The following is a 25,446-nucleotide window of genomic DNA, read 5'->3' as shown; positions in this document are numbered from 1 at the left end:
CAAAAGTATGAACTTGACATATTAGGGTTTATAGCCAATAAACCCTAAAGGAATGATTTTCGAAATTAGGGTTCATAAACCCTAGTTTCGAAATTTGATAGGGTTTCCCAAACCCTTTCCTTAGCCTCCAAGATTTCGAACTTTAGGGTTATCCAACCCTAGGGTTTTCGAAAATGCCTCCTCCCCAAGATAAGATTCCTAAATTTAAGGGATTTGGATAATGTCATATCTTGTAATTATCCCTTTAATTGTTTAATATGGTAATTAAAGATTTTTGAATTATCCCATCCCAATTTTCGAATTTTAGGGGATTTAAGGGATTAGGTTAAATTAAATGTTAATTTAATAGATAATCTTTCAAGATTTGATAATTCAAATTAATTGTTTAATTTTGGGATAATTATTACATCAAAGTTTTAAATATTTAAGATTTTAAAAATTAAAAGGTTATAATTTTCGAAAATTTTAAATATGATTAAAACCCTAGTATTTTGAAATGTTTAAAATACACCCTTATACTATTATAATATTATAAGATTAATAATTATATATATGTATAAGATTAAGCTAGTCTTACCGTTAGTAGGCCTCATTCATGAAGCCGATCTATAAGGGGGTATAAGGTTATCGCCTATAAAATGGTCGTTTAGTGGGTGTCCACTCTCACCCACTGCTTCCTTGATTTGTGGAGGGTCGTTAGCCGAACAGGTAGGATAGGGCAACTAATTTCTCATTAAAAGTATAATGGTTAATAAAGTAACTAAATGTTTTATAAAATTCCCAAATCTTAGTTACTTTAGGAAAAAAGTGAATTGATGCAATTCCATGAAATTACACTTTGTACCCTTGCTAAGACGTTAGTGGAGCGTGTGTGGTTAACCGGCACACTAATTGGGCTCTAAGAAAAGGTGGCAAAGGGTGACTCAATGTTTGTCATAGTTCGATGGAGCGTGCGTGCCTAACCGGCACATCGAATAGGTGACTATAAAAATGATGGCACCATGTACATTTGCATGGTTATTCACACCCGCTTTGTGATCCTCGGCATCCCAGTCACAAACTAGAGGGGCATATCGAGATTTAAACATGCCATTCAAAAGTTCAATGAATCTCAAAAGATCTAGGAGTTTCCAATACATTTAAAACTTCATCTCTTTTTCGTTTTTCATGGTGGAGAATTAGTGAATCGTCATTCACTTACCTTCAAATTATTTACTTGTTAGATTACGACATCCCTCTTCTAATTTGTAAATAATGTTGTTGGATCCTAGCCCTAATTTCTCATTTGGGTGTTTAATTGGGGATTCATTTCTAATCAAACTTTGTTCTTTGTTCTTTTTAGATGTCGAACGTCAACAACAACGATTCTGGTTCAACTTCCTCTGGCTCGTTCTCACTCATGAACTTGTGTAGGAGAGTGATATTTGACGGGACCAATTTCAATGATTGGATCCGCAACGTTCGAATGGTCACTCGTTACGAGGACAAAGAGTATGTCCTCGATGAGAAGCTGAAGGAGATTGAAATCAACACTGCCTCTACTGAACAGATCGCGGCCTTTGAGGCCCACGAGCGTGATGCCACGAAATTCCATTGCATCATGCTGGCGACTATAACTGCAGAACTCCAGAAGTCCTATGAGGACATGTACCCCTATGAGATGCATCAAGATCTGTAGGACCGGTACCACCAGAGCGTTAGGCAAGAAAGGTACGAGATCATCACTTCGATGATCACTACCAAAATGGGTAATGGAGAGTCCCTTACCGCTCATCTGCAAAAGATGCAGAGATATGTCGATTGCCTGCTAAAGTTGAATGTGAACTTTGATGAAGAGCTGGCAATTGATATCATCCTTCATTCCTTGCCTTCCTGCTATAGCCAGTTCCGCATGATCTACAACATGAACAAGGAGGAGGTCTCTTTGAGCAAGCTTCAGGGCTTATTGAGAACTGCTGAGAGCAACCTCAAGGACAAATCTGTTGCATCAACTCCAACTCCCAATGCTGCCCCTGTCTTGGCAATAGGGCAAGGGAAGGGTAAGAAGAGGAAGGTTCCCTCAAAGAGCCACCACAAGGGAAAGTCCCAAGATGGAACCTCTTCTAGTGGAACCAAAGTTGGTTCTGCTAAACCCAACTCTAACCCTAAGGAGGCAGAGTGCCACCAATGCCACATGATAGGGCATTGGAAAAGAAGTTGCCCAGAATATCTGCAAGCTATCAAGGATGGGAAGATAAAGCCGTCCTTCGCAGGTATTTACACTATTAAATCTAATGATTCATCGCATGCTATTTCTTGGGTTCTTGATACATGATGTGGTTTTCACATATGTTCTGATTTGCAGGGACTAAGAAGAAATAGGGATGTGGAGCGTGGAAGGATAAACCTAATCATGGGAAACAGAAGATCGTCACCTATCACCAAGATTGGAGTATATTCCTTAGTGCTTAGTAATGGATTAGGTTTAGATTTAAATAATTGTTGCTATTCGCCAGATATGGCAAGAAACATCATTTCATTTCATGGTTTATATAGACAAGGATTTAGATATTCATTTGATAATGAAAAGGGTTCTATTTATGCTTATCTTAATAGTGTTTTATATTTTGAAGCATTGCCTTGTAATGGAATATATGAAACTGTGATGGTTGTAGACAATTTAGGAAATGATGTGTTGTGTATTGATTCTTCCAATGATATGGATAAAGCATGCTTGTGGCATTGTCGTCTTGGACATGTCAACAAGAAACGCATAGCCCAACTCCAAAAGGACGGAGTGTTGGAGTCATTCGACCTTAGGGACGATGACGTGTGCGAGTCTTGTTTACTTGGAAAGATGACCAAGTCACCCTTCACTGGCACTTGTGAGAGGGGTGAGGGTTTATTGGACCTCATACATACAGATGTATGTGGATCATTTAGATCCACCACAAGGGATGCATGCCGCTTCTACGTGACTTTTACCGATGATTATAGCAGATATGGCTATATCTACTTAATCAGGCATAAGTCAGAAACCTTTGAAAAGTTCAAAGAATTTAAACAAGAAGTGGATAATCAGTTGGGCAGGAAAATCAAGATGCTTCGATCAGATCGAGGTGGAGAGTACATAAGTCTTGAATTCCACGACTACCTCAAGGAATGTGGAATTGTTTCGCAATTAACGCCACCTAGGACACCACAGTTGAACGGTGTGGCTGAGAGGCGTAATTGAACCCTGCTAGACATGGTTTGTTCCATGATGAGTCGTGCTTCACTACCTATCTCATTCTGGGGGTATGCCTTAGAGACTGCCGCCCATATCCTTAACTTAGTCCCTACGAAGAAGGTTGTCAAAACACCTCACAAGATGTGGACAGGGAAAGCTCCCTCGTTGGCACATATCAAGGTTTGGGGTTGCGAGGCTTTCGTAAGACGAGAGACTCACGACAAGCTCGAACCTCGTAGTGAGCGATGTATTTTCATCGGCTACCCGCAAAAATCCTTTGGATATCTCTTCTATAGACCGAGTGACAATGTTGTCTTCGTTGCGAGGAGAGGGGTTTTCCGAGAGCGAGAACTCATAAGCCAAGGGGACAGTGGGAGGCAAATCGATCTTGAATAGATTCAAGAATCGAGCGATGAAGGAACCTCTAACACCGACGCTCAACCAATTGACGAGTTCTTACCTCTTAGACATTCCAATAGAGTTAGTGTTCCGCCCGTGTTGTATGGTTTTCATATAACAAGTGAGGGTGATACGTTCATTAGTGATAGTACACTAGTGAATCTAGACGAACCTAACAGCTATAAGGAATCCATGGCAGGCCCGGAGTCTGCGAAATGGAAAGAGGCTATGGACAGCGAGATTCAGTCCATATATGAAAACCAAGTTTGGAATTTGGTTGACAATGTACCAGGTCGTAAGACGGTCGGGTGCAAGTGGATCTTCAAGAAGAAGACCAACATGGATGGGAATATACACACCTATAAGGCCCGATTGGTTGCGAAGGGTTTCATTCAAACTCCTGGAGTTGACTATGATGAAACCTTCTCACCAGTTGCGAAGATAAAGTCTATCAGGGTGGTATTGGCCATTGCTGCATTTCATGATTATGAAATATGGCAAATGGATGTCAAAACCGCTTTCCTTAATGGGAAGTTGGCTGAGGATGTTTACATGGCTCAGCCAGAGGGTTTTGTCAATGAGAAGCATCCCAATAGAGTGTGTAAGCTTGAGAAGTCCATTTATGGACTTAAGCAAGCGTCTCGCAGATGGAATCTTTGTTTTGATGAGAAGGTCAAAGAGTTTCGTTTTCTGTGAAGCGAGGATGAATCATGTGTATATGTCAAAGCTAGTGGGAGTATAGTAAGCTTCCTCGTATTGTATGTCGATGACATACTGCTCATAGGAAACGACGTCTCGACGCTGCAGGAAGTCAAGTCCTGGCTCGGGAAGTGCTTCGCTATGAAGGACCTCGGAGAGGCTGCCTATATTTTGGGAATAAGGATAGTGAGAAACAGGAGTAAGAGACTAATAGGACTTAGTCAGAATACTTACTTGGACAAGGTACTAAAACGTTTTAGTATGGAGAATTCAAAGAAGGGAGAGTTACCAATCCAAAGTAATGCCAAATTGAGTAAGACTCAAAGTCCGAGTACCGAAGTCGAGATAGCAGAGATGAGCCGAGTACCTTACGCTTCCGTAGTTGGCTCAATCATGTATGATATGACTTGTACTCGCCCTGATATGGCCTTCGCTTTAAGCATGGTCAGCAGATATCAAGGGAACCCTGGAAAAGCACATTGGACCGCAGTCAAGAATATTCTTAAGTACCTTCGGAGGACCAAGGAATGGTTTCTAGTCCTCGGTGGGAGTGATGACTTAAGGGTGCAAGGGTATAGTGACGCCAGTTTTCAGACCGACAGGGACAACTACCGTTCGCAGTCGGGCTGGGTCTTTACCCTTAATGGAGGAGCAGTGACTTGGAAAAGTTCCAAGCAAGAGACCGTAGCTGATTCAACGTGCGAATCAGAGTACATTGCAGCGAGCGAAGCGTCAAAATAGGCAATATGGTTGAAGAATTTCATTGGAGACCTTGGAGTAGTGCCAGCCATACAGGAGCCTATGGAAATTTTCTGTGATAACGAAGGAGCGGTTGCCTTGACCAAGGAACCGAGGGATCATGGTAGATCTCGGCATATCGATAGAAAATGTCACTTTATTCGACATCGGGTAGAAGAAGGACTCCTCGTAGTAAAGAGGGTATCGTCGGAAGATAACCTAGTAGATCCCCTTACAAAGGGACTGAGTAGGGTTAAGCACTTGCAGCACGCTAGGAGCATCGGGCTGAAGGACGATATTAGTTTAGATTAGATAGTTTAGAAACGTGTAATAGATAAATTGTAATTAACATTCGATGATTAAATAAAAGAGTATTATTTATTAGTAATGTTACTGTCTTATGTTAATTGTTTACCTATTGTTTCATTTTTGCATGTTTTGACTTCCTGAATAACAAGATTATTCGAACGGTCCACAGTCGTTCATATGTTGGAAGTAGGTATGAATGAATACTGTCATGAATTGGTGTGTAAATTGTTTAAAGAGTATTAGACATAGCAAAAGTTTGCTACAACGTTCATGAGTGCTTATGAACAAGTTTTGAGCATTGGAATAAACCCACGCTTGCTGGAATCACTTCATGGAATTTATCACGAGTGATCGCAAGACGATAATATCATATGGTCTTAAAACCTAGATATATGGTTTATTGTTTGCTAATTGTTTATGCATTGATAACGCGTAAACGCATCAGTAACTTGATGTTATAAAACGCATTGTTGTGTATGATTTAATTAATGAATAGTAAATGCATATAAGTTGAAGTTTATCTGTTCCTTTTATCCTAAGAGGGTAAAAGCGATATCAGGGCCCCTCGATGGTTTGGTTTGACTTATGTGTCGGGCCCGGTCAGGACTGAATTGATGTGTTCAATTAAGTTATATGTCAAACGAATCTGAGATCGAGAAACAAACTGCTGGACAATAAGTATGACTATGTTCCATGTATTTGTCCACACGATATCTAGAACGGAGGATTGTACGATCCCTTGTCTAAAGGACAGGTTACTGATAAGATTAGAGTTCACAGCGTCTTTGAGAGCTACGATTGATAATCGGATTCTACTTGAATTTATGGTTACTAGACTTATCCAAGTGGGAGACTGTTGGATTAGTGTCTAAGCCCGTAACCATATTTGGTAAGTACTTGACCCGATTGTGCATGGTCCTTTTGGTATGCCTTCACCAAAGCAACTTGACTGGAGAAATAATAAAGAAAGAGGTTATTATGGTTTATTAATATATTATAATAATAATATATTAAGATATAAATCATATTTGTTTAATTAACATTGGTCAAGAATTAATTAAGAATTAATTTTGTGATTACAAGAAGTTAATTGAACTAGGGGGACTGAACTGTAATTATGTGATAGTTACAAAGTTGGGCAAGGAAACCCTATGGGATAGGGTAGACGAATTCAAGGGGTTAAAGGCCTTAGAATTCGTCTAAAGATAGGGTTTCTAGAATTATCATTGGGCTGCTTGGTGGCTAAGCAACCAGATAAGGATAAGGACTGAAACCCTAATTCCTACACCTATAGAAAGGACCCTTGGCATAAGAAATTCGTCCACTTGATCCCTAGAGTTCCTAGAGCCGAATTTTACCTCTCCCCACTCTCTCTCTCTCTCTCTCTTGCTTCTTCAATTGCTCTTGGTGTTTGTGAGCCATTAGAGGTACTATACTTGTGGTACTTGCTTTCAAAGATAAGAAGATTCAAGAAACAAGTTGTTATTACAATATAACAACAAGAGGTATGTAATTCATTCTTCCTTATGATTTTCAAAATTACTAGGAGCATGCTAGGTTTCTTTTTGTGTTCATAATGTTGTATGACTAATAGTGAAAACATAGATCCTTACTAGGGATGCATGCACACATAGGATTGTTTGTAATAAACCCATCACATGTGTTGTTTCCCGATTTCTGATTTGTGACGACTGACTAATTGAACAAATCAAATCAGTCCAGGCTTGGCCAAGCACTTACGATTTTCATCACTAAATCATCGAGGGGCCCACAGATATCGCTTTTATCCCCTTAGGATAAAAGGAACGGATAAACTTCGACTCATATGCTTGCTCTATTTACTCATCAAATCACACACAACAATACGTTTAATAACACCGAGTTACCGGTGCGTTTTCATATTATCAATGTGCAACCAACTTGTAAACTGCAACTCATATATCTCCGTTTCAAGAATATAAGATATTATCGTCTCATGATCACTCGTGATAAAATCCATGAAGTGATACAAATGAGTGTGGGTTGAATCCAATACTCAAATCTTATTACAGTAGTACTCATGAATACTACATCAAACTTGTGCTATATCTAACTCCTTATACAATCCTACAGACCCATTCATGATAGTCTAGCTTCAATACCTACTTCCAAAGTATTTATCAATTGTGGATGGTTTGAATAACCTAGTTATTCGGGAAGTCAAAACATGCAAAGTGAAACACAAGAATAATACTAATCCTATATGGCCCGAAAACTTTTTGAGTGTAAATAAAACACCTTTTTATCTAATAACCATATTGATTACTCATTATTCATTATATAATATTTCGAATAACCAACTTAACACTTGAATTAAAACAATAGTTATCACATGCTCCAAGCATGCACACTATGTTTGCCTATGGTCCTTTCTTTGTGAAATAGATCATTTGACAACATTTCAATGATGCTCATTTCACAATTCCAAATCCTTATGATAAATGTAAGAATACAAAATTCTTGCCATTTACTAAAATTTGTTAGATTCTAAACTTATATGCAATGATCCTCTTGTAATGACTATGCACAAAAGTCACAAAGGCTTAGCAACAGACATTACAAAGTATTCCAATGGACAGCAATTCCATGGAAACGAAATCTCACATTCAAAGTACATTCCTTTAAACATCCTTCTTGCATTAAGTTTTCTAATCTTACACAGATTTAAAGAATAACTTCCACTTATAGAAACATTTCCATATTCCCATTTTGACTATCACTTCTGAACAAGAGTCACCTTTTTTCAGAATATGTCAATATGGTCCTTCCAAAGTTTTCAAAATATACTTCCAACTGTCCATAAGCAACCAATCTTTGGTAAACCTCAGATTATCCTCGACAATTGATTAACCACTTTAGTCATATCTTGTTCTAGTCCCTTTTTCCCTCTTAATGCCCTAGGCATTTGGAAAAATTAGAACACGAGAATATTACAGCATATGCAATCGATCCTATACCCGAATCATATAGGACACGATTCATAATGTCTTACATAAAGACATGATACTTGATCAGTCTTTTGCTATAATATTTCTATTTGTCATGTTCTCACAATTCGAACTATGAAGAGGGATGCCGTAATCATAATCGAATTTGGGAACGCAATTAACATTTTGACTAAATTTGATTAAAATCTCAATCTAAGCTTTTAGAATTGAAATGAAGTATAAGTTCCTCTCCCTTAATTATAGTAAAACAACTTTTCAAATCCACAACTTTGCGAAATGAACTTTTTGTTTTTCTATAATTAACATTGCTAACTTGTAACACTTACCATAATAATTATGCTCCCACTAGCATAATAATTATTATCTTACTAGCATAACACTTATGCTCCCACTAGCTTTGACATGTATTCAGAAATCAGTTGGACTTCTAGAAATCAATACTTATTGACTTCCTTACCAAAGTTCGGATTTCTGATACGAGATGCTTTGATAAAACTTTATCTAGGCTTCTCAAACTCATACACCTTTCCTTAGATAGCCCACATGTGAGTCCAAACAATTTTAGAACTTACATCAATAAGTCCCAAATGTTTAGACCTTTTCCATTTCTCACAATTCGAACTATGAAGAGGGATTTAGTAATCATAATCGAATTTGAGAATGCAAATAACATAATTGCTATCTCCTTAAATCTACTTAGTTAAAGCGTTTCCTCACAATCATTTTCATGAATTGGAGAGAAACCTTATGATGCTTAGATTTTTGTGGTGTATGTGTTCCTATCCATATGAATTTGTCAAAACCATAATCACAAGACAAGGTTAGTGACAAATCCAAACCCATATGGACTGAACTTGTTCAATCTTAATTTCTTGTCACTTGGCAGCACAAGGGCCTACAATTGCTTCCAATTTGTTATGCAAACAATTGAGAACTCATAGAACTCACATGCATAGTCAACTTTAACTGGAATGGGCACCGAAACAAGAATATGTCAACACGATAGGTTACAAACCTTAAGTCGTGTGCTAGTGTTTAACAATAGGTTTACTCTTGATTAGTTCTTGAAACTTTCAAGATCTTTAAGACTCCCACTGACCTCTTGACATATAAGATTCACTTTGTCAAGAAACATTACTTGAAAAACAAATATTCAAGAGTTAGTGCGGTTACTTATCAAGAAAAACACTTCTGAAAACTGGTCTTAATTGATCTTTGTTTTATCCAAAACATCACAACTTACCAATTTCAAATGTACAAGAGTAGAAAACATTAGACTCTACATTTGATAAGTGTTATAAACCTTTCTTAAGATTATGTCACTCAAGGCACAATCTTGGAGTATGACTCTAAGACTCGTTTTTGGAACGAAGTATGACTCATCTTCTTGACTTAACCATTTCAACAATTCACGATTCCTCTTCTTAGCCATACAAATGCACTAAGATATCCTTAGAGGATCAATTGCGATATGGTTTTCCATAATCAATAAGATGATCATAAAACACGATACTAAAGTACTCTCCCATCTTTTCAGATTGGAGAAACTTTTATCTTTGTGCCCAATTTGATTCTTCTCATTCGTTCTGCCAAACATTGAAACTATTCCAATGTTTCAGAATTATACTCAATCTTGTAAGTATAACCATATTTACTAAACTTTAGTAAATCATGACGAATAGTCTTATCGATCTTTGTGGTGGACCTGACCAGCGCACACCCAGTGTACCCCATCCCATAGTCCTTCACTTGACTCACACATACATGTGAACAAGGAATTAGTCTTATTTCCCAAGGATGAAAAATTCTCATTCATCACACAATACAACTTGCATGATTCCAAGTTTCTATCCAATCGAAACTTGGGCGATGAGAATCTTTCCTTATTTGGTAAATTGTGACACTACCACAAATGAAAGAATCAAATTCATATTCCAATATTGCTATCAATGGAAACATATAAGCAACAGTTTTCAAAATGCCATTGTAAGGAAACTTAAAATAAAATAAATTTCAAAAAATTTCTTTATTTATAAAAATTGCGGAAAACTTATCCTTACAATGCAAATACATATGAAAACCATGTTGTTATCTATTCATAAGCAACCTAGCACAACTTCTTAAGTAACAGCTCAAAATTATGATCACCGAACCATGCGATCGAAATCCATTTTTTCGCGATCAGAATCAGCTTATTCTTTCTTTAAGTTTCCTTTCTTTTCTTCGATTCTCCAAAACATCAAAATGTAATTACATTACATCATGTATTAAGAATCTCCAAATAGGAACTTAATAGAGTTAGATATTGGACTTACTTGAAGCAGAGTCAAACCTTTTTGACTTTACCTTCCTTATAATCTTTCAGGTAAATATAGCAGCTTTGCAAGCAATGCCCATTCTCTTGGCAATAGGAACATATGGACCTTTTGGGAATAGTATACTGGACTAGCTCAGACTTAGCCTTTCTTTTTACCATTTGGTCAATTGACTTTACCATGGTCGATCCCTTTCCGTTGGGAAGAGAAAGCTTTTCTGGATTTCCAATGTTACCATTGTCAATGTTCATGGAAGTTTGAGAAGTAGACCTTCTAATCAAATTTGCCTTACCAGTGCACCAAATCATTGTGGATTTAGCAGCAACAAGCAAATATGTTAGATCAATAAGGGTCATGTCGTGATCTACCATATAGTAGTCCTTAAAAAACCCGTTATATGACTTAGGAAGTGACTGAAGAACCCAGTCAACAGCCAACTTCCTTGAGACTTGGACACCCAACTCTCCCAGCCTGTCAATATGTAATTTCGTCTCCAAGAAGTTGGCACATACAGACTTCCATCTTTGTGTTTGCTTGCCAATAGGGTTTGAGTGACCTTAAACTTTTCAAGTCTTTGAACTTGTGGGTTAGGGTGAATAATAGGAGGAGATGGTGGAAGTGAAGTATGATTTCCAATCCCATTAATGCACGGCAAATGGATTAATCTTTCATCTTGATCGCCATATGGGATATCATCTTCATTAGGAATCTTTTTCTAAAAGGATAAGGAAGACCATAGTTGTCTGAACTAGACATCTATGAGGGAGAAATTGAAGTTAGTTGATTTAAGTCCTTAATATAACACCCAAAACGAAATATTAAGGCTAGGATCCAACACAATACTCTACAATTGCGAAAAGGGATGTCGTAATCCAATTGTAGAATATTTGAAGGTAGGTAAATGACGATTTACCAATTTCCACCATAAAAACGAAATAGATTATTAAGTTTTAATTGGATTTGAAATTCCTAGATCCTTTGAGATTCATTGAACTTTTTCAATGGCGTGTTTAAATCTCGATTTTGCCCTTCAAGTTTGTGACTGGGATGCCGAGGATCACAAACAAGGTGTGTATAACCATGCAAATTAGCCAATGTTACAAATCACGTAATCAATGTGTTCGTTAACCACACACTCTCCATTGATCTATGATTAACATCAAGTTACCCTTTGCCACACATTGTCAGTCCCAGATTAGTGTGTTGGTTAACCACACACGCTCCACTAACGACTTAACAAGGTGCAAAGTGTAATTTCATTGATTAACACCAATCCACATTTTTCCTAAAGTAACTAAGATTGGGAATTTAATAAAAGTTTAGTTGCTTTATATATATATATATATATATATATATATATATATATATAATACTTTTAATGAGGGAGAATTAATGTCCTATCCTACCCGTTCAGCTAACGACCCTCCACCAGTCAAGGAAGCGGTGGGTGAGAGTGGACACCCATTAAACTGTCATTTTATAGGCAGTAACCTTATACCCCCCTTATAGACTGGCTTCGTGAATGAGGCCTACTAACGGTAAGATTGACTTATTCTTATACATATAAGTATTAACTTTTAATATTATAATAGTATAAGGGTTGAATTTTAACTTTTAAAATTCTAGGGTTTGGAATTAAAGTATTCAAAATTGAGACTTTACAAATTCCAAAACTTGAGGGCAAGTTTTGAAACTTGTTAAAACTTGTGGAGTTCCATAACTTATGAGTTTTAATGTGGTTTTATGAAAAACTTTTCATGTTCCATAACTTGAGGACAAGTTATGGAAGACTTTAAAACCATTAAAATAACTCTTAAAAATGAGATCTTTCATTTTTCCATAACTTATGAAAACTTATGAGTTTTTAATATTCATGAATGAGACTTTTCACATAACTTGAGGACAAGTTACAAAAACTTATATCATGAACAACTTTTAGATTAATTTCAATCAAAAAAATTATCACATAACTTTTCTATTAATCAAATCTAACTCGTAGCAAAGCAATTCACATCAAATATTACAAATAATCATCTAATTATCTAAACATTTGACAATTGACTTTTAAATGGATGAGGATTATCATTACCAACTCAGAAAATACAATTTTTATGTTTACAAAATAGTTTGTGGTAATGATCCTATCCATTTCTGGTCAAAAACTCGAAAATTTGCACCTAGGGACACCTACTCGACGAGTTCATGTGTTACCGATTGGACTCGTCGAGTTTGTTCATGGACTCGGCGAGTTCATCAGACAGAGTGCAGAAAACTCGATTTTTCAGCTTTGAAAATTAAGCAAGCATCAAATATAATAGAAAACAACCCATGGCTTTGATACCACCGTTGCGTTTTGGTATACTACAACATCCTATGGTGCACATACAACCCTAAAAGCTTTGGATATATGTTTTCTCTAATTATACATGCAATATTGTTTCCAAAGCTTTAAGCCTACAACTAGCATACAAAATGATATAAACATCATAGAAATGAGTTAGAAGATTACCTCTTGTTGTAGCTTGTAGACATTGACCTTATAAGAGCTTAGTGCCTCAAGTTTTGCACCTCAAACAAGTCACAAACATCATGAACAATTGGAGAATATTGAGAGAGAAGTTATAAAGAGCAAAATCGGCTCAAAGAACTCTTAGTACACTAGGGTGCCGATTTTGGGTGCTAAGGGGATCCTTTTATAGTGTAGCAAAGTCTAGGGTTACATCCATGTAAACCCTAATACCCATGACCTTTCATATTACTTAGGCTCCATGGGTTAAACCTCCACAGACTATCCATGGACCACCATATTGGTTTAGCCCATCCTAAACAACAATTGGCCCACACTATAAGAATCATTGATTTACCAAATCAATCCCCACATATTTAATTAGTCTCTTTTGACCACTAAATGAATTCCAAATTTATTCTTGATCAATACTAATTAAATAATGTGATTCCTCAATTAATATATTATACTTATAATATATTAATAAATCACAAATAACTTCTTACTCAAATATCCATCCTATCAAATTGTCCTGATGAAGGCAACCCGAAATGGACCATGCTACTCTCGGGTCAAGTACATACCAATTATAGTTATGGTCTTAGACACCTAATCCAATAATTCCAACCCGATGGTTGAGGGCCGAGAGTATTCCATCCCGAGGAATACTCGACTCGCAGTATGTTGGCATTCCAACCCGATGGTTGAGGGTCGGGGTATTCCAACCCGATGGTTGATTGGACCCTTAGTATGTTGGCATTCGAACCCGATGGTTGAGGTCAGGGTATTCCATCCCGATGGATGAGTAGACCCATAGTAAATTGGCATTCCAACCCGATGGTTGAGGGCCTGGGGTATTCCATCCCGATGGATGATTGGACCCGTAGTATGCTGTTTGTGATATATGTTATTTTGTGTGTGTTGGTGTTTTGGGGGAACTCACTAAGCTTCATGCTTACGGTTTCAGTTTATTGTTTCAGGTGCTCTAGATGTTTGGCAAGGCGAAGGCGTGACTGTACACATCCTCATGTTTATGGAACTTATGGTTTCTGGGACACTCTGATAACGTAAAAGTTTTGAAAACTATGTCTAAATGATTCCGATTTTAAATAAATGTTTGGGGAACAACGGTTTTGTAAACACCTCTTTAATAAATAGGTTACTTTGAAAAGTTTTAAATTGGCATGATTTTTATGGATGTTACAACAATGATATTTGTTTTCAGCTAGTTCAAACAATGGAATAACGCAAGACTGAAAAGAGTCACCCTGTGTGATATAAGAATCCCATAGTTTAAGGAATGGATACCTTTAGGCCCAAGAAATCCAAGAAGGAATATATAGATGGATCACGTTTCTTATATGGAGAAAGATAACACTAGAAGAGGAACTGTCCCTTTTATCTGAAAATAAAGTCTAGAGAGACTAGTACTTCAAGTGTCTACTAGATAGAACTTATACTTTTCATATAACACTCAAGTATTTAGTAATTAATATTAATCTAATATTTGTAAATGGCTTGCATATATTTTAAGAAAAGTAAGCAGTTGAGCACAAGCAACCCCACCTTGATTTGTGCAACAAAAGCATGGAAACCCTACATCTCATATATGTAAATAAGTGGACACTAATACCATTGTTGGGTTATGAGGGTATTTTAGGCAACAAAAGAGACAACGGAAGCATACAGATAATCAAAAGTCATAACTCAGATAGGAACATTGTTCAACCAGATCTAGGAAACTAATATAAACTAAAATAAGAGGGACAGAAAAACATACACTTGTGTTCTTCGATTTTTTTGATTTCTCCAGTTGATCGGACTTTGAGGATCCAACGTAAAATTCCTCTTTTGTGATTGCACCCAAGAAGCAAACAATAGACCGGAAAACACCCTAACAGAAAGCACTCCAAAAATTAGAACGATTTGAACATGGAACACGGCTATGCGGCGCGTGAGTTGAGTTACACGCCGTGTGAAGCTGCTTTTAGGGTTTTTCTGGATCTCAAGAGCACCACCGGATTTCTTAGGGTTTTGACTGATTTTTCTAACTTGTGAGATGAGCTACACGCCTCTTTATTTATAGGGCAAAGATTCAAACCCTAAAAGATAAATATCATGACTCAGTATAATTATCTGATATTCAAATCCGTTTATCTGATATTCAAATCCGTTTATCTGGAACATTCCATAACTCCACGTTTCATTTAATTAATTAATTAAAAAATTGATCCCTATAATTTAATATTTTTTCCAGTTCTACTGATATTTGTTCTTGCGTGTAATACAAAAGGATACTACTATTTGTAATAATATTACCGATTTGTTGTGACTATGGGCACCCTCTTCCAAGATTTGGTCCCTAATATTATTTTTTTCACTCGGATCATCCTTGTTGTAGATTTCGTTGCATATTTCGTCCCCATCACATGTAAAAAGACTATTTTAGCCTTACTAAATTTTTTTAAACTATTATATTTATTAATGTTATTTTTTATATAAATATTAAATGTCTTGGCGCACTCCACATCTAATAATCTACTTTATTCTTTTTCTACTTCTCCCTTCCAAGAAGACCATCAATCAATCTTTTTCTTTCTGGCACCAGAGATGCCGCCATAGTCACAGTTATCGCCGACCCTGTCGCAACATCACCACCTACAACCACCTGCATACCGCTTTTAACTATTTCTTTTTCATGTCGTCTCTCTCGACACCATCTACTTCAAAAAACAACTTGTCATCACCTTAGGGCAGATGTACACTATCTTCGCCGCCTCTATTCCATTAGAGATCTTATTGGCTTCAAAAAATGCATATTAGGAGCTGAAGAACCCATATGTAAACTTACAATTCAAATAAATCATATACCAAACCTCTCATCTTCCTCGTTTCTAACCTTTCCATATTTTCTTATTTGAAAAATGGAGCTTAAAGACCCACTGGAAAACCTGATAGTCACTTTGAAGCATATTTGCTTTTTCCTCCATCTCTCCCACCCATCTCTCTCTCTCTCTCTCTCTAGATCTGGGTTTTTTCGTGAATGTTAAAGCATCATTAGGGTCGATTGTTGGCAATGGTGATTAATGATTGTTGATGGCAGATGTGGTGGTGCATGATGATGGTGGTGATTAATGCTAAATTTTTTTGGATTTGATTTCAGGTTTCTCAAGTAGGTGTGTTGGTGAATTTGATTCAGGTTTCCCTAAAGATTGTTCTAGAATGTTTCGGTGACAGGTGGAGTGGTGGTTGTTGGTGACTCATGGGGTGGTGGTCGTCGCTATTTTGGTGGTATTATGGTTGTCGGTGACCGGTGCTAGTGGTGGTGGGTGGGAATGGGAGCGAGTCCCTTCTATGTATAAATCATTTAATTTTTTTAATTTAATAAATAATAAACAAATAATAAAATACTAAAAAAGAAATATAAAGGGTAATTTAGTCTTTTCATCTCTGTACGAAACAAAAAATATAAACCACATGGATGATCCAAATGCAAAGAAAAAAAAACCAAACATATATTTTTAATCAAACTACAAGGATAATGTAAGTAAATCATTCATTTAAGAAAAAATAGCAAAAATGGTCCTTGTGGAATGCATTTTTTTGGAGTTTTAGTCCAAACCAGGACTTTTTTGGATTGGTGGTCATTTTGACCTAGTTTCGTTGCGTTTTTGGTCCCTCCGAATTGTGAAATGACTGTAATACCCTTGGGGTATTTATTTTTCATTTTTCTTTCATTTCTTTTTAAATCTAATACTATTTTATTTATTTTTATAATTAAAAAGTAATAAGGGGCCCACACACACGCGCACACACACACCCTCTCTCTGTATTCTACTGTATGAAAAATATTTACCCATTTCTTCATCTCCTTGATTCCAATCATCCACCAACACTGATGGCATGGCTACCCAAGTTTCCCTCTTTGCACTCGTAATCCCCAATCAAACCTCCCCATGGAAACAATCGCAATCCATGTAACACCCATAAAAATCATGCCAATTTAAAACTTTTTAAATCATTCATAAACCAATAATTATTACAAATTTGTTTTCAAAATGGTTTCATGTCAGAGTACCTCGGAATCAAATCATAAAAATATAAGGAAGTGTACGGTCACGCCTTCGCCTTCCCGCGGTCATCCGAAGTACCTGAAACAATAATCCATAAATGTAAGCTCGAAGGCTTAGTGAGTTACCCCCAAAATACCAACATCATACAACCAGATCAATATCATAACAAACAGTATGCATATAGAGTCTACAGTATAACTGGACCGCCCTCACCGGGCCCTCAGCCTATCTGGCCCACTCTCAGAACCTTCAACACGTCTAGTCCGCCCTTACCAGGCCTATAGCCTGTCTGGATCGTTCTCCGAGCCTTCGGCAGGACTGGACTGCCCACACCGGGCCTTTAGCCTATCTGGGACACCCTGGGTCTGTTAGCCTTTCGCACAAATCAGGACCGCCTCAACCCAACCACAATCACACAATCAATGAGCATAGCACCATCCTATCTACCAGATCACTAATCATAACACCATCTGAACTACTAGGATGCAGATCTAATAGATCTAATCATAACATCATCCTATATCCAGGATACAGATCTAACAAATCAATGTGCATAGCACCATCCTATCTACCAGGATGCAGAACTAATAGATCACTGAGCCATCAGCCTGACTGGACCGCCTCGCAGGGCCTACAGCCTATCTGGATCGCTCCCGAGCCTTCGACATGACTGGATCACCTCGTAGGGCCTACAGTTAATCTGTACCGCTCGTCGGGCCTTCGGCCTGACTGGTCCGCCTCGTAGGGCCTTCAGTCTATCCGAGCCGCCTTGGGTTTGTTGCCCTTCAGCACACAGCAGGACCGCCTTAACCCAAACATACACATACCTATGTCGACATACTAATAACACATAATCAATAAACAAACAAGCACAGATCATACAGATCATAACAACATAACAACATACTATAACCAGGATAACAATCCAACGGGTGAGCCTTGGTGCCGTAGACCCTGTTGATATAGTGAGGAGAACTCACCTCACAGTGTTGAAGTCCCACTGATAAAACCCTAGCTGTTGGATGACAGATTCTCGAACTGTCAACATAAAAAAAACAACCAATTAATAATTGGGTTCCCATACATAACCACGAGTCCATGCTTGGGGTAAAAGACTACTTTACCCCCAACCTAGTTTGATTCAATCCCAAGGCCCAAACCCACACTCCAATGGCCCAAAAGTCAACCAATGAACCAAAGCTCAACATATGGCCCAATTTTCCAAATTTGCCCCAAACCCCTCACATGGTCTTACCTTAAGGCCCAACCATTTATTCTTGTCCAAACACTTGGCATTCCAATGGTCCAATATCTCATAATCATCAAGGCCCAATTATGGCCCAATTTTTCAAATTGGGCCCAAGCCTTTCCAATGGGCCTTATCCTAAAGCCCATCAAAATATTCTAGTCCATATAATTGTTCTTGGATAGCCCATCCATAGCCCAATCACCAAAGCCCAATAGAAAGGCCCAACTCAAGGCCCAAGCAAAATTAGGGTTTTCACATAAAATGACGATTAGGGTTAAGTGTTATTACTTAACCCATTAAGGACTTAATCCATTAAGTCCATCATTCTCCTAGGTAAATCATACGGTGTGATCGAGTGTAGTTCATAATTCAATTCCAATGGCCCAAAACGCGGGTCCCAATAAGTCCAAACCAACAAATCCAAAATTAGGGTTTTCTAACCCTAATTAGGGTTTCCAACCCAATCGTGTGCCCATTAGTCAAATGGTTAGGTTTTTAGGTCAATTAGGGCTTCATTAGGTTAATTAGGGTTAAATAAGTCGGGCACCACCCACTGCCACCTCGGGTAGTGGTGGTCAACGGCGGCTCATGGCGGCGGCGGCCACCTCGTGGTGGTGGTTATGGTTCTAGTCCAATCATGTCCAAGCATCCCAAAGCAATCTAAACACAAGCAAAAGCACACTGCCACCCAACACGGCGGCTGGTGGTGGCAGAAGGCGGCAGCCACCACCTCACGGTGGTGGTTATGAATTTCTTGATTATTTTATCACCAATTACAATTATATAACACAATATCCCAAAATAAATACACACACACACAATAAGATACACACACAACCACCTTTGTGGTGGTCGGCGGTGGTACAAGGTGGCAGCCACCACCTCACGGTGGTGGTGGTGGTGGCTTTTCTTGAAAAATCTGGCCAAACAACCACCTCTACGACAGACTCTCTAGTGGCAGAAGCACACCGACACGTTTGCTCGGAAAAATAAACCTAACCACCCACCTGGTGTTGCACGGTGACAGCAGCAGCAACACTAGCGGCAACAGCGGTGGCTAACGGCGGTGGACTGAGATGGCGGCAACTTTGTCTTCAATGGAAACGGGCAGCGGCGGCACCAACGGAGCTGAGATGCAGCGCCGACGAAGCGACGACGAACAGAAGAAGGATGATGACATCAGCTGACGATGAAACAGCTGCATCGTGGCCGTAGAAATGACGAGACCCAATCAGCAGCACATTCGACCGGTCTCGGTGGTTCTTCCGGTTTCGCTTACGTCTCCGGCAATCGCGTTGCGATGGCGCTCATCGGCGAGGCAGCAGGCGGCGGCCTTGGCTGATCGGAAGGACGAGCATGGTGGCGGCTGATGAGTCCCTTACACCCCGTTCCCGAGTTCAACTTAACGAGAGAAAGGAAAGGAAATGGGTGGAAATGAGAAGAAAATAAAAGAAATTGGTGTTCCCGAGTTTCATTAAAGGAGGGAAGTGGAAGGAAGTGGAGGGAAATGGGAGGATCACTTTCCCTCCTAACTTTCCTTCCGATTTGGGAGGATTTGGAAAGAAAGAACAAAATGATTCATTTTCCTTCTACTGCTCTCCAACTCGGGAACACAAAAGAAAATGTTGTTTTCCTTTCCTTTCTCTTCTTTTCTCTCATGACTTTCTCTTCTCTTATGTTCTCTTCTTTTGTTAAACTCGGGAACGAGGCGTTAAGGTTAGGGTTATGGGACGGGTTATATACCGGCACCATTTGAAACTTCCTTCCATAATGACGGAAATGGTCCCTCCCCATAAGAATCTTTTCAAACAAAGTCCATAATTTACCATTTATACCCTGCCTTCTGAAATCCCTTTCAAATCAAGTCCTCAATTTACCCAACCGCCCCCATTCTTCAAAATCCTTTCATAATAAGTCAATACTTACCAAACACCCCCTGACTTTTAATAATCTTTACAAAATAAATCTCGGAATTATAATTTAACCCTCGAAACTCCAAATCATGTCATTTGACTCCCCGAAACCAACACCCCGATAAATATTATGGATTTTAGGGCTACTATTCATTTATTGATCTTTATATATTTATTTATTAATAAACAGGATGTTACCACTCTCCCCCACTTAAATTAGATTTCGTCCTCGAAATAATTCCTTATCATTCCTCATCCGCCAGACAACTTGAACGACATAGCCACAATCCCGCGCATAACCCCAGCCTTCCCAAGGCAATCGAAACCAACCCTTAAAGGGTTCTAAAACCCAAAGATGGACGAATTCCCCGCATTGTGATCACATTACTCAATCTGAAATATGTAGTCTCGAGATGGTCTGACTCCCTGATAGACCCCCCATATTGAATCATTATTGTTGAATCCATTCCGCTTATCTCTCAACTAACTATTTAACTTCTGATAACTGGGGGTTCCCACTGCGTGTAACTTAGCATTTCCCCAAACACCCAGATACTTCTTATACACACGAAAACCCAATTCGCTAATACTGTCCTAAACACAGAGACTGTATGAAACAGTAGGTTGCCTTTTGGTTGCTTCCGAAATCCACTGAGACCTCCCTGGTCCCATCTTATCTGGAATACTGAAATCCTGTCCAATTGATGAGCCAAGAGCAATCTCACAGTCGCCCACGCGACTCCCGAAGGAAACTTCGACTAGCAATAACTGCCCTAGCTATAGCGCCACTCATGGCTCCATCAATCCATCTGATCCATCCGGTCATAATAGTCTGACAACCTGTCGCCATCGAATCAAATATGAAAAGTGAACGCTACCAGAATATTGTAGTCTTACGTCATGCCCGGTCCCCAACGACCTACCGTTTCCTGATTCTCATCATGTTGTGGTCTACCCATAATCTTGCGAACTAGCCCATCCTGGCCTAATCATCTGAAATAATTCATGAATGCTACGGGTCATCCCGCAGTCTCATAACACTTTCACCCCCAACTGACTACTAGTGAATGCTACCGCTCCCCCCGTAGGCTTACAATAATTTCACCTCACCACATTTGCAGCCTTATGCCTTACCCTCAATTTATTAATCCAAATACCCTCAGAGTCGAGCACACACTCGACCGAACACCAAAACTAAAATCAATTCATGACTGGAACCTCAACCTGATTCCCCAAATTCTGCTATCAAGCACCAAGAAGGCACGATTCACATGCTCGCGAGTATTACCGAACTCCCAACTCGCACAACCTTCAAACCAAGCAGCCACTTAAGTCGCCTTCCTCCATGACGGGGATGCGAAACTTATCCCGGTTTCGAAACCGCTCCTGCGTCCGCATTCTGGGACGATTCTCCCCCACTTAGATTCGACTAAGTCTTCACAATACATGAAAATTTGAGAATTCCCAATCCTTCTCACATTCTAATGATCGATCCGATGACAACCATCTCTTTCCAACTAGTGCTCCATTACTAGCCAACCCCAAAAGATCACACACTTCTAAGAACCAGATGAACACTTCCTGAATCCCAGTGAAACCGACAACCCCTAATGGTTGAATGATACCACACTCGAATATTGAAGACCAAAAGATATATGCTCTAACCAATACCTCAGCAACGAGCTACCTCCCTTAGCGCTTTCATCCGCCAATCAATAACGGTTACTAAAACCACTGAATCCTGACAATGTTGAATAACCATCCTGTGGGACCCTATCAACAGACCTCCCACATAATACCCCTCTTCCCAATGTGCTCCAAACAAATCTCCCGCCCTCGGGTTCTAGAAATCATATCATTTAGGGTCTCGCACCCTAACTCACTCACCAACTCCATCGTCCACAGCTGAACTGCAGTAGTTGAAACAACCTCTTCCCTAAACAGGGCTACAACTATTCCCAAGACATAGTCTCCAATCCTGAAAGCGCAATAGATCGCACAATCAATCCTTTCCGCCCGGTACAAGAGATCTAAAGCAAACCGGACCTTAGCTCCTATGGGTAGGGACTGTAATCGCGTACGCCTCACAAGATACTCATGCCACATCGACCCACCCGCGCTCACCAACGCTGAAATATTGTCGCTAACCTTTACAACTAACTGACCCCGAGCTGGAATACAACCTGACCCCGAGGTCACAAGCCTACTCACTTGTAACACCTGTTCCAGGTATCATTTAATTCTCAAAGTTTTTAGGGATTTGCACTAGGACTCGAAGAGTTGGAACTCCAACTCGTCGAGTAGAGATCATTTATGAGGATGCGGGATTTAGATCCTACTTGACGAGTTGGAAGGCCCCGACTCGACGAGTAGGCACTGTAAAGGAAAATCCTAATTCTCATGGGTTTGTACCATATTTAAAGAACGTATGGATCATTTGTAGCCTCTTTCATCGTTCTTACAGTCGAGAGAGAACCCTAGCCGCATTTTGGTGCTTTCTTGAGTGTGTGTGTGAGCCTTGGGGAGTGGAACTTGTGCTTTTTAGAAGGAAACTTGAAGGTTGAAGAGATTGAAGTGAGGAAAAGGCTTTGGATCTGGCATCTATCCGTTGTTAGCATCCATTTAGAGGTAAAAAGTTGCTACCTTGATCTCTTTTTGCTTAGATCTCATCTTATGGAAGAATATGGTCACTTTTGGTGCAAAATAATGTCATACTCGGATTTGGACTTGTAATGAGGATATGGTTCCAGATCTGGGCACCTCTAGGTCTTTCATGACATAAAGTTGCTTCCTTTACCTAGTCTAAGCCCTTTTCCATGTCCTAAGTGTTGTTTGAACCCTAGTTTTTGTGTTTTAGCCTTGGGAGGCCTTGCATGCACGTAAAGTTTGCAACTTTATGTGCTAACTACACCATAAGAGGTTGGATCTGTAATTTGGAGCCTTGGATTCCACTGGAAAGGACTAAACACAAAAAGGACTGGAGGGACTCGACGAGTTGCTTAGCCAACTCGACGAGTCGGGTAGGGTTTACCCGTTTTCGAGATCTAGAGTGATTTCGGTGAGCTGATTAAGAGATTTCAAGAGATTTCGGTTTAGAGTTTCTGGCCCTTAGACATTAAGGAACTCGACGAGTTACTCAGGTGACTCGGCGAGTTGACTCGGGATTTCAGTTGTATGGACTCTGAAGGAAATCGACGAGTTGCTGGATGCACTCGACGAGTTGGGGTCAAAATAGACCGTTGACCTTGACTGTTGACCTTGACTTTGACCAGGGTTGACTTTGAGGGTATTTATGGTATTCCGGGATTGTGACAAGTTAATCACATGATGATTATAGGCAGTTGAGTTGGAGTGGTGAGTTGGGACTTATCGGATCTTATCTTGTCAGTTCAGCATTCACGAGAGGTGAGTCTCCTCACCATACCAATGGGTCGAAAGGCACCAATGTCGGCCCATTTTATGATATGTGGTACACTAGCTTAAGTTATATTATGAGGCATAATAATTGGTTATGTACTAGGAAGTATGCTAGTTGTATATGTGGTATGCTTGTATGGAAGACCATGGGAGAGCCCATGACACCCGAATGTAAGACCATGTGGAGAGCCCATGGATTTCCTATTAAAGACCGTGTGAGAGCCCATGACACTTAGGTGTAAGAGCCCATGACATTCTGGAGTAAGACCCTGGGGATGAGCCCATGACACCCTATATGTTGTATCCATGGCTTATGTGGTTTATGTAGCTTTTATAGCTAAAATCATTATGTGATTATGTAGATTGTGTGGGGTATGCTCTGGGGAACTCACTAAGCATTAGCTTACCGTTTGTGGATTTGTTTAAGGTACATCTGAGCCTAAGGGAAAGTGCAAGGCTTGACGATGTGACATGCACTCTCTCTCATGGGTTTTTATGGGACACTCTGATGTTTGGAATAATATTGTTGATGTTGTGAATTTGAAAACAAATGTACCTGAGATTTTATGGTTTATTGAAAATGCTTTTGACTATTTAAAAATGAAAAATTTTCTTTTGAAAAATTGGGTTGTTACATCACTCTTTCGAACTCAGAAAACTGGAAGGGCACAATCCTTGCCCTAGAAAGTGACATTCCAATTCATCAATCAACAATTCTACTTCCAGCTGCAAAACTCAAGCTGATCGTAATCATTGCTCCCTTCCTGGGTCCATCGACTCACATCCCAGCCTCGAGCAAAACCCCCGAAGCCTCAAACCGAAACTCACTAGGTCTGCACCAAACAACCAAAATCAATAACACTACTGGGCTCACACCAAATACCAGGACCATCATCATGTCTGAGCAACCATAACCTAAAGATTGACAGGAACAGAACCACTATCGCGAACCATGGTATCCAACCATGCTACCTTCCCTGACCAGCCCTTAGAATCCCCAGGATCTTCCTTGATTCGAGTATGGATCCTGTGCTTTCAGTAGTACGGGTCCCAATACTACCTTCCACACCTATCCATGCTTTCCTCAAGAATCATCTCGGGTCCTCTAAGTCCTAGTCATAAAATACTCCTGAAATCTGCTCAGCAGCAAAACAACTGCACTAAATGCAATAAAACCGGACATATCCTTGTGTGAAATCCATGATCTCAGACTTCCAACACCTTGCGTGCATCTTCGCCCTGCTCACACTCTCCCCAGTGTGGCTAATCAATCCTCGTACTGACCCGCTATACACTGCACCCGCTCATGAAACTTCCACCAACCCTGCAGCACTCGTGTATGCTAGTCATACATAACATTGGATCCTATAGACAGTCGGATACCCGATCCTACTCTAAGCCCACAACTAGACAAGGAACAGGAAATAAAGCCAAACAAAATATTCTCAGGCTATCGAATCTTAGTTATGTACAACTATGATGCATACACTAAGCAACTACAGTAATGATGTCAATTTCATATAAGGAAAACCCTAGGCTATCAAGCATCATATAATCAGACAATTCTATCATGCAATTCCTGAAGATCCTTAGCCTAGCACTAGCATACTGTTCTAACATATCAAATAACCGT

Source organism: Lactuca virosa, chromosome 5 (assembly GCF_052849685.1).
Source record: "Lactuca virosa cultivar CGN04683 chromosome 5, Lactuca_virosa_CGN04683_v6, whole genome shotgun sequence".
Lineage (NCBI taxonomy): Eukaryota > Viridiplantae > Streptophyta > Magnoliopsida > Asterales > Asteraceae > Lactuca > Lactuca virosa.
Note: the sequence above shows the minus strand (reverse complement) of the source record.